This window comes from Vidua macroura, unplaced genomic scaffold, assembly GCF_024509145.1.
Source record: "Vidua macroura isolate BioBank_ID:100142 unplaced genomic scaffold, ASM2450914v1 whyUn_scaffold_223, whole genome shotgun sequence".
Taxonomy (NCBI): Eukaryota; Metazoa; Chordata; class Aves; order Passeriformes; family Viduidae; genus Vidua; species Vidua macroura.
The window spans coordinates 43,388-52,473 of NW_026530592.1; positions in this window are offsets into that span (position 1 = coordinate 43,388).

Here is a 9,086-nt window from a genome sequence, read left to right on the forward strand (position 1 = left end):
ATCTTCCTCCATCATCTCCCTTCATGGCCACACCTCATCTTCCTCCATCATCCCCCCTCATCTTCCTCCATCATCTCCCCTCATGGCCACCCCTCATCTTTCTTCATCATCTCCCCTCACCTCACCCATGGTCTTCCCTCATGGCTGCCCCTCACAACCATGGAGGCTCCTCATGTCCACAATGATTTCTCTCATCTTCCTCCATGATCTCCCCTCATGGACGCCCCTCATCTCCTCCTCCATGATCTCCCCTCACAAACATGGACACTCATCTCCTCCATGATCTCCCCTCACAAACATGGACACCCCTCATCCCCTCCATGATCTCCCCTCACAAACATGGACACTCATCTCCTCCATGATCTCCTCTCACAAACATGGACACCCCCATCTCCATGATCTCTCCCCCATGATCTCCTCCATGATCTCTCCCCCATGATCTCTCCCCCATGATCTCTCCCCCGATCTCTCCCCCATGATCTCTCCCCCGATCTCTCCCCCATGATCTCTCCCCCATGATCTCTCCCCCATGATCTCCCCCATGATCTCTCCCCCATGATCTCCTCCATGATCTCTCCCCCATGATCTCCCCCCCGATCTCTCCCCCATGATCTCTCCCCCATGATCTCCCCCATGATCTCTCCCCCGATCTCTCCCCCATGATCTCCCCCATGATCTCTCCCCCGATCTCTCCCCCGATCTCTCCCCCGATCTCTCCCCCATGATCTCCCCCATGATCTCTCCCCCATGATCTCTCCCCCATGATCTCTCCCCCGATCTCTCCCCCGATCTCTCCCCCATGATCTCTCCCCCACGATCTCTCCCCCATCTCTCCCCCGATCTCTCCCCCATGATCTCTCCCCCACGATCTCTCCCCCGATCTCTCCCCCGATCTCTCCCCCACGATCTCCCCCGATCTCTCCCCCATGGTTTCCCCTCTCTCCTCTCCCCTCCCGCCCCTGACGTTCCTGACGTGCCCCCCCCGCGGCGCTGGCGGGAACGGCGCGTGCCCTCCCCGCCCTGGCTACGTGCAGCTCCCCACGAGGCGCCGCGCGCGCCCCCCGCCCGCGGGCACGGCCCGCGCCGCACGTTCATCCGCGCCCCCGCCCGCCGGCGGGAGGCGGGGCGGCGCCGGCCAATGGCGGCGGGCGGCGCCGCGCGGGCGGCCAATGGCGACGCGAGCTGCGGGGAAAGTCCCGCCCCCCGCGGGCTCCCCCCCCCCTCCCGCCCCGAGCGGCGTCAGAGGCGGGCGGTGCTTCCCGGCGCTTTAACGGCGGCGCCGGCCCTCAGCGGCCTCAGAGCCCTCCGTTGTCTACCGGTTGCGGTTCCTCCGTGCCTCAGCGGCCTCAGAGCCCTCCGTTCTCTACCGGCCGCGGTTCCTCCGTGCCTCAGCGGCCTCAGAGCCCTCCGTTGTCTACCGGTTGCGGTTCCTCCGTGCCTCAGCGGCCTCAGAGCCCTCCGTTCTCTACCGGCCGCGGTTCGTCCGTGCCTCAGCGGCCTCAGAGCCCTCCGTTGTCTACCGGCCGCGGTTCCTCAGTGCCTCAGCGGCCTCAGTCCCGCGGAGCCCTCGGTTCTCTACCGGCCGCGGTTCGTCCGTGCCCCAGCGGCCTCAGTCCCGCGGAGCCCTCCGTTCTCTACCGGCCGCGGTTCGTCCGTGCCTCAGCGGCCTCAGTCCCGCGGAGCCCTCGGTTCTTTACCGGCCACGGTTCCTCAGTGCCTCAGCGGCCTCAGTCCCGCGGAGCCCTCGGTTCTTCACCGGCCGCGGTTCCTCAGCGGCCTCAGTCCCGCAGAGCCCTCGGTTCTTCACCGGCCGCGGTTCCTCAGCGCCCTCAGTGCTTCAGCGGCCTCAGTCCCCCAGCGGCCTGTGTTCTTCGGCGGCCTCGGTTGTTCGCCGCCCGCGGTTCCTCAGCGTTCTTGGCCCCTCAGCGGCCGCGGTTCTTCAGTGCACTCAGTGCCTCACTGCCCTTGGCCCCTCAGCGGCCTCGGGTCTTCGCCGCCCGCGGTTCTTCAGCGCCCTCAGTGCCTCAGCGGCCTCAGTCCCGCGGAGCCCTCGGTTCTTTACCGGCCCGCGGTTCTTCAGCGCCCTCCGTGCCTCAGGGCCCTCGGTTCTTCAGCGCCTTAGCGGCCTCAGTCCCGCAGAGCCCTCGGTTCTTTACCGGCCGCGGTTCTTCAGCGCCCTCAGCGGCTTCGGTTTTTAACCTCCCGCGGTTCTTCAGCGCCCTCAGTGCCTCAGCGGCCTCAGTCCCTCGGAGCCCGCGGTTCTTCAGCGCCCCCGGCCTTTCAGCGCCCGCGGGCCCTCAGCCTCCTCGGTGCCCCAGCGGCCTCGGTTCTTCAGCGCCCGCGGTTCTTCAGCGCGGCTCAGTCCCTCGGAGCCCTCGGTTCTTCAGCGCCCGCGGTTCTTCAGCGCGGCTCAGTCCCTCGGAGCCCTCGGTTCTTCACCGCCCGCGGTTCTTCAGCGCGGCTCAGTCCCGCGGAGCCCTCGGTTCTTCACCGCCCGCGGTTCTTCAGCGCCCTCCGTGCCTCAGCCCCCGGCCTTTCAGAGCCCTCGGTCCCTCAGCGCTTTCAGCCCCCTCCGTCCCTCGGCACTCTCAGTCTCTCAGCCCCTCAGGCCCCTGAGCCCCCTCAGCCTTTCAGGCCCTTCAGCCTCTCAGCGTTTTCAGCCCCCTCAGCCCTTCAGCCTCCTCAGCCTCTCAGCGTTTTCAGCCCCCTCAGCCCTTCAGCCTCCTCAGCCTCTCAGCCCCCTCATCATCCTCAGCCCTTCAGCCCCTCAGTCCTTTCATTTCCTTCATCCCCTCATTCCCCTCATCCCCCTGAGCCCTTTCATTTCCTTTATTTCCTTATTCCCCTCATTCCCGTCAGTCCCTTCATTATTCCCCTCACCCCGAGTCCTTTAATTCCCCTCATTCCCTTGTTCCCCTCATCCCCGAGTTCCCTCTTTTCCCGAGTCCCTTCATTCCATTATTCCTCTCCTCACCCCCCTCAGTTCTGTCATTTTCTTCATTCCCTTATTCCTTTTATCCTGCTCAATCCTTTTATTCCCTCAGTTCTCTCAGTCCCTTATTCCCTTATCCCTCAGCCCCTCAATCCTTTTATTCCCTTTTTTCCCCTCATTCCCCTCACCCCCCCATTCCCTATTTTCCCCCATTTCCCTCGTTCCCTAATTCCCCCCATTCCCTAATTTCCCTCATCCCAATTCCTTAATTGGCCTAATTGCCTTAATCTCCTAATTTCCCTCATCCCTTAATTCCCTAATTCCCTCATGCCCAAATTTCCCTCATCCCCTAATTCCCCATTCCCCTCATCCCCTCATTCCCTAATTTCTCTCATCCCAATCCCATAATTTGCCTAATTCCCTAAATCTTCTTATTCCCTTCTTCCCCTAATTTCCCTCATTCCTCTCATTCCCTTATTCCCCAATTCCCCTCATTCCCTAATTTCCTTCATTCCCCAATTTCCCTCATTCCCTAATTCCCCATATCCCCTAATTTTCCTCATCCCAATTTCCTAATTTCCCAAATTCTCCTCATCCCCTAATTCCCCATTCCCTCATCCCCTAATTCCCATCGTCCCATCATTCCACTCATTCCCTAATTTCCCTCATTCCGTTATTCCCTCATCGCCTAATTCCCCTCATTCCCTTCATCCACTAATTCCCCTCATCCCTTAATTCCCTTCATCCCCTCATTCCCTAATTCCCTTTATTCCCCTCATTCCCTCATCCCCCTCATTCCCCTAATTCCCTAAATTCCCTAATTTAATTCATCCCAATTCCTTAATTCCCCTCATCCCCTCATTCCCTAATTCCCAAATTCCCTTATTTCCCTAATTCCCAGATTCCCCCATCCCCTCATTCCCAAATTCCCCCATCCCCTCATTCCCAAATTCCTTTATTTCCCTCATTCCCTAATTCCCCCATCCCCTTATTTCCCCCATCCCCTAATTCCCCAAATTCCCTTATTTCCCTAATTCCCAAATTCCCCCATCCTTTCATTCCCAGATTCCCCCATCCCCTCATTCCCAAATTCCTTTATTTCCCTCATTCTCTAATACCCCCATCCCCTAATTCCCCAAATTCCCTTATTTCCCTCGTTCCCAAATTCCCTTATTTCCCTAATTCCCAGATTCCCCCATCCCCTCATTCCCCATTCCCTCATCCCCTCATTCCCAAATTCCCTTATTTCCCTAATTCCCCCATCCCCTCATTCCCAAATTCCCTTATTTCCCTCATTCTCTAATACCCCCATCCCCTTATTTCCCCCATCCCCTAATTCCCCAAATTCCCTTATTTCCCTCGTTCCCAAATTCCCCAAATTCCCTTATTTCCCTAATTCCCAGATTCCCCTCATTCCCCATTCCCTCATCCCCTCATTCCCAAATTCCCTTATTTCCCTCATTCCCAAATTCCCCCATCCCCTCATTCCCAAATTCCCCCATCCCCCAATTCCCAAATTCCCCCATCCCCTCATTCCCAAATTCCCCCATCCCCCAATTCCCAAATTCCCTTATTTCCCTAATTCCCAGATTCCCCCATCCCCTAATTCCCAATTCCCCCATCCCCTCATTCCCGAATTCCCCCATCCCCTAATTCCCCAATTCCCTTATTTCCCTCATTCCCAGATTCCCCCATCCCCTAATTCCCAATTCCCCCATCCCCTAATTCCCAAATTCCCCCCTCCCCTCATTCCCAGCGATCCGTGTGGGGCCGTTCCTTTTACTGACAGTGAAAAACTCAGGGAAATTTGGGAACATTCCAGAAAAACCATCCCGGCTTTTCCTTTTCCCCTTTCCGCTTCCATCCCACCCGGAAACCCCAAAACTCCCCGAGGTTTTCCTCTTCTCCCGCTCTTTTCCGAAATCCTGGAATTTTCAGCAGGATGGGATCCACGAGGGATTCTCGATCCCGGAATCCTGGGATGGTTTGGGATGGGATCCCTGGATCCCCAATCCCATCCCATTCCCACCCCACAATTCCAGGATTTTCCAGCCTTTCCTGGGACACTCCCGGGGGATTCTCTGGGAATTCCTTCCCGAATCCCTCCCAAATCTGAAGGGATTTTTGGGGAACTTTCTGGGAATTTGGACATTTCCTGTGGGATTTGGGGATTTTTTTTTTTTTGGGGGGTGTGGATTTGGGTTTTTTTTGGGGATACCCCAGGAATTCCTTTCCACGGGAATTCCCTCCACTCCTGGCATTGGATCCATCCCCATCCCGACTCCTCTCCGGGAAGGAATTTTGGGAATTCCCTGGGAATTCCAGACTCCATTTCTCTTTCCCATCCCCAAATCCCATCAAAATCCCTCGGGATGGATCCCAGATCCCGGAATTCCTGAATTCTCCAGATGGGATCCCTGGAGCTTCAATCCCTTCATTTATTTTATGAAATATTCGCGATATTTGAATTTATTATTTCTTTTATTTGCCATTTTATTGATTATTTTGTGCTATTTTTAAGGCATTATTTCTTACTAAATTATTTTTTATTTCACTACACATTTACTACATTTTATTCTATTTTCTATCATTGATTTTTTTAGATATCCACAATATTTTATTTTATTTTTTATTTTAATTTTATCCCATTTTAAAGATACATTTCCTTTATTTAATTCTCAAAAATCCCACTTAAAAAACCCCTTTTATTTCCTTTTTTCCCCATTTTTCCCATTTATTTCCTTTTTTCCCCATTTTTTTTATTTTTCAATTTTTCCCCTCTTTTCCCCTCATTTCCCCCAATTTCCCCCTTTTTTGCCCATTTTTTCCTATTTTTTATTTTTCTCTTCCCCCATTCCTTTCCTATTTTTTTCATTTTTCTTACTTTTCCCACTTTCCCCATTTATTCCCGTTTTTCTCCATCTATTCCCATTCATTTCCTATTTTTCCCATTTTTCCTTTTTTTCAAATTTTCCATTTTTCCCATTTCCCCCCTTTTTTTCCCCAATTTTTCCCTATTTTATCCCATTTTCCCCCATTTCTTTTCTATTTTCCCATTTTGCCCCATTTTCCCCATTTTTTATTTTTTCCAATTTTTCCCATTTATTTCTTATTTTTCCCCATTTTCCCAAATTTTCCCCGTTTTCCCTCATTATTTCCCATTTATTTCAAATTTCCCCCATTTTTTTTTCCCATTCCCCCCATTTTTTATTTTTCCCATTCCCCCTTTTTCCCCAATTTCCCCCAATTTTTTCAGTTTTCCCATTTTTTATTTCCCCATTTTCCTCAATTTTTCCTCATTTTCCCATTTATTTCATATTTTCCCCCTTTTTCCCCATTTCTTTTCAATTTCCCCTTTCCCCATTTAGTTCCTATTTTTCCCAATTTCCCCCATTTATTTCCTATTTCCCCCCATTTATTTCCTATTTTTTCTTAATTTTCCCCATTTATTTCCTATTTCCCCCATTTTTTTCTTATTTTCCCCCATTTATTTCCTATTTTTTCTTAATTTTCCCCATTTATTTCCTATTTCCCCCATTTTTTCTTATTTTCCCCATTTATTTCCTATTTTCCCCCATTTTTTTCTTCTTTTCCCCATTTATTTCCTATTTTTTCTTATTTTTTCCCCATTTTTTTCTTATTTTTCCCCATTTATTCAATTTTTTATATTTTCCCACATTTCCCCCATTTCTTTTCAATTTTCCCCATTTTCCCCCAATTTTTTCCCATTCCCCAACTTTTTATTTTTCCCTTTCCCCATTTTTTTACTTTTCCCATTTCTCCCAATTTCTCCCCCATTTTCCTCCAATTTTTTCATTTTTCCCATTTTTTCCTCATTTTCCCATTTATTTCATATTTCCCCCCTTTTTCCCCATTTCTTTTCAATTTCCCCTTTTCCCCATTTAGTTCCTATTTTTCCCCAATTTCCCCCATTTATTCCCATTTATTTCCTATTTCCCCCCATTTGTTTCCTATTTTTTCTTAATTTTCCCCATTTTTTCTTATTTTCCCCATTTTTTCTTATTTCCCCCATTTATTTCCTATTTTATTTCCCCCATTTATTTCCTATTTTTTCTTATTTTTCCCCATTTATTTCCTATTTTATTTTCACTCACATTTTTTCTTTTTTCCCCCATTTATTTCCTATTTTTCATTTCCCCCCATTTTTTCTTATTTTCCCCATTTAATTCCTATTTTTTCTTATTTTCCCCCATTTATTTCCTATTCCCCCCCATTTTTTCTTATTTTTCCCCATTTATTCCCATTTTTTCCTATTTCCCCCTATTTTTTATTATTTTTCCCCATTTATTTCCTATTTCCCCCCATTTTTTTCTTATTTCACCACAATCTTTCTTATTTCCCCCATTTATTTCCTATTTTCACCCACATTTTTTCTTTTTCCCCCATTTATTTCCTATTTTTATTTTTCCCCCATTTATTTCCTATTTTTATTTTTCCCCATTTATTTCCTATTTTTTCTTATTTTTCCCCATTTATTTCCTATATTTTCTTGTTTTCTCCCATTTATTTCCTATCCCCCCCCAATTTTTCTTATTTTCCCCATTTATTTCATCTTTCCCCCATTTTTCTTATTTCCCCCCATTTATTTCCTGTTTTCCCCCATTTTCCCCATTTATTTCCTTTTTTCTGTTTTTCCCCATTTGCTCCCATTTCCCCCCAATTTTTCCCATTTTCCCCTTTTCCCCCCATTTATTTCCCCATTTTCCCATTTTTATTTTCCCCATTTCCCATTTATTTCCTATTTTTCACATTTTTCCCAATTTTTTTTCATTTCTCCATTTCCCCCATTTTATTCCCATTTTATTCCCATTTTATTCCCATTTCCCCCCACTTTATTCCCTTTTTTCCCCATTGTATTCCAATTTTTCAAATTTTATTCCCATTTTATTCCCATTTTCCCCATTTTATTCCCATTTTTCCCCATTCCCCCCATTTTTCCCATTTGATTCCCATTTTTCCCAATTTCCCCCTTTTTCCCCCATTTTATTCCCATTTTTCCCATTTGATTCCCATTTTTCCCATTTTTATTCCCATTTCCCCCCATTTTATTCCCATTTTTCCCGTTTTATTCCCATTTTCCCATTTCCCCCCCATTTTATTCCCTTTTTTCCCCATTTAATCCCATTTTTTCCAATTTTATTCCCGTTTTATTCCCATTTCCCCCAAATTTCCCTCTTTCCCCCGATTTTTCCTGATTTCCCCCCATTTTTTCCATTTTATTCCATTTTTTCCCATCCCCCCAATTTTCCCCCCTTTTCCCACCAATTTTCCTTTACTTTTGTATTCCCCTTTTCCTGCATTTTTCCCTATTTCCCCCATTTTATTCCCATTTTCCAATTTTATTCCCATTTTCCCCATTTTCTTCCCATTTTCCCCATTTTCCCCCATTTTATTCCCATTTTATTCCCTTTTTTCCCATTTTATTCCCATTTTTCCCAATTTCCCCCTTTTTTTTTCCTATTTCCCCCCATTTTTTCCATTTTATTCCCATTTTTTCCCATTTTATTCCCATTTTTCCTCATTTTCCCCCATTTTTTTCCATTTTATTCCCTTTTCCCCCATTTTATTCCCATTTTATTCCTACATTTCCCCATTTTTTTCCATTTTATTCCCATTTTATTCCCATTTTATTCCATTTCCTCCAAATTTCCCCATTTCATTCCATTTTATTCCTATTTCCCCCCAAATTTCCCCTTTCCCCTGATTTTTCCCAATTCTCCCACTTTTTTTTCCTCCATTTTCCCCATTTTTAATTCCCCCCAATTTTCCCATTTTTTTGTTTTCCCCCATTTCCCCCTTTTTTATTCCATTTTATTCCCAGTTTTTCCATTTTTTTCCCTACAGACCATCCTGTCATGGTCATTCCCATGGAATTTTCCCAATTTTCCCACCTGGATTCATCCCAAAACCCGGGAAAATTCAGGGGAAAATGGGAAAAAAATCCGGGAAAAAATGGGAAAAAAAATCCCCCCAAAAATCAGGGGGAAATCAGGAAAATCCGGGAAAATCAGGAAAATCAGGGGGAAAATCAGGAAAAAATCAGGGAGAACAGGAAAAAAATCAGGAAAAATCGGGAGAAAAAAAATCAAGAAAAATCAGGGGGAAATCAGGAAAAATCTGGGAAAAATTTGGG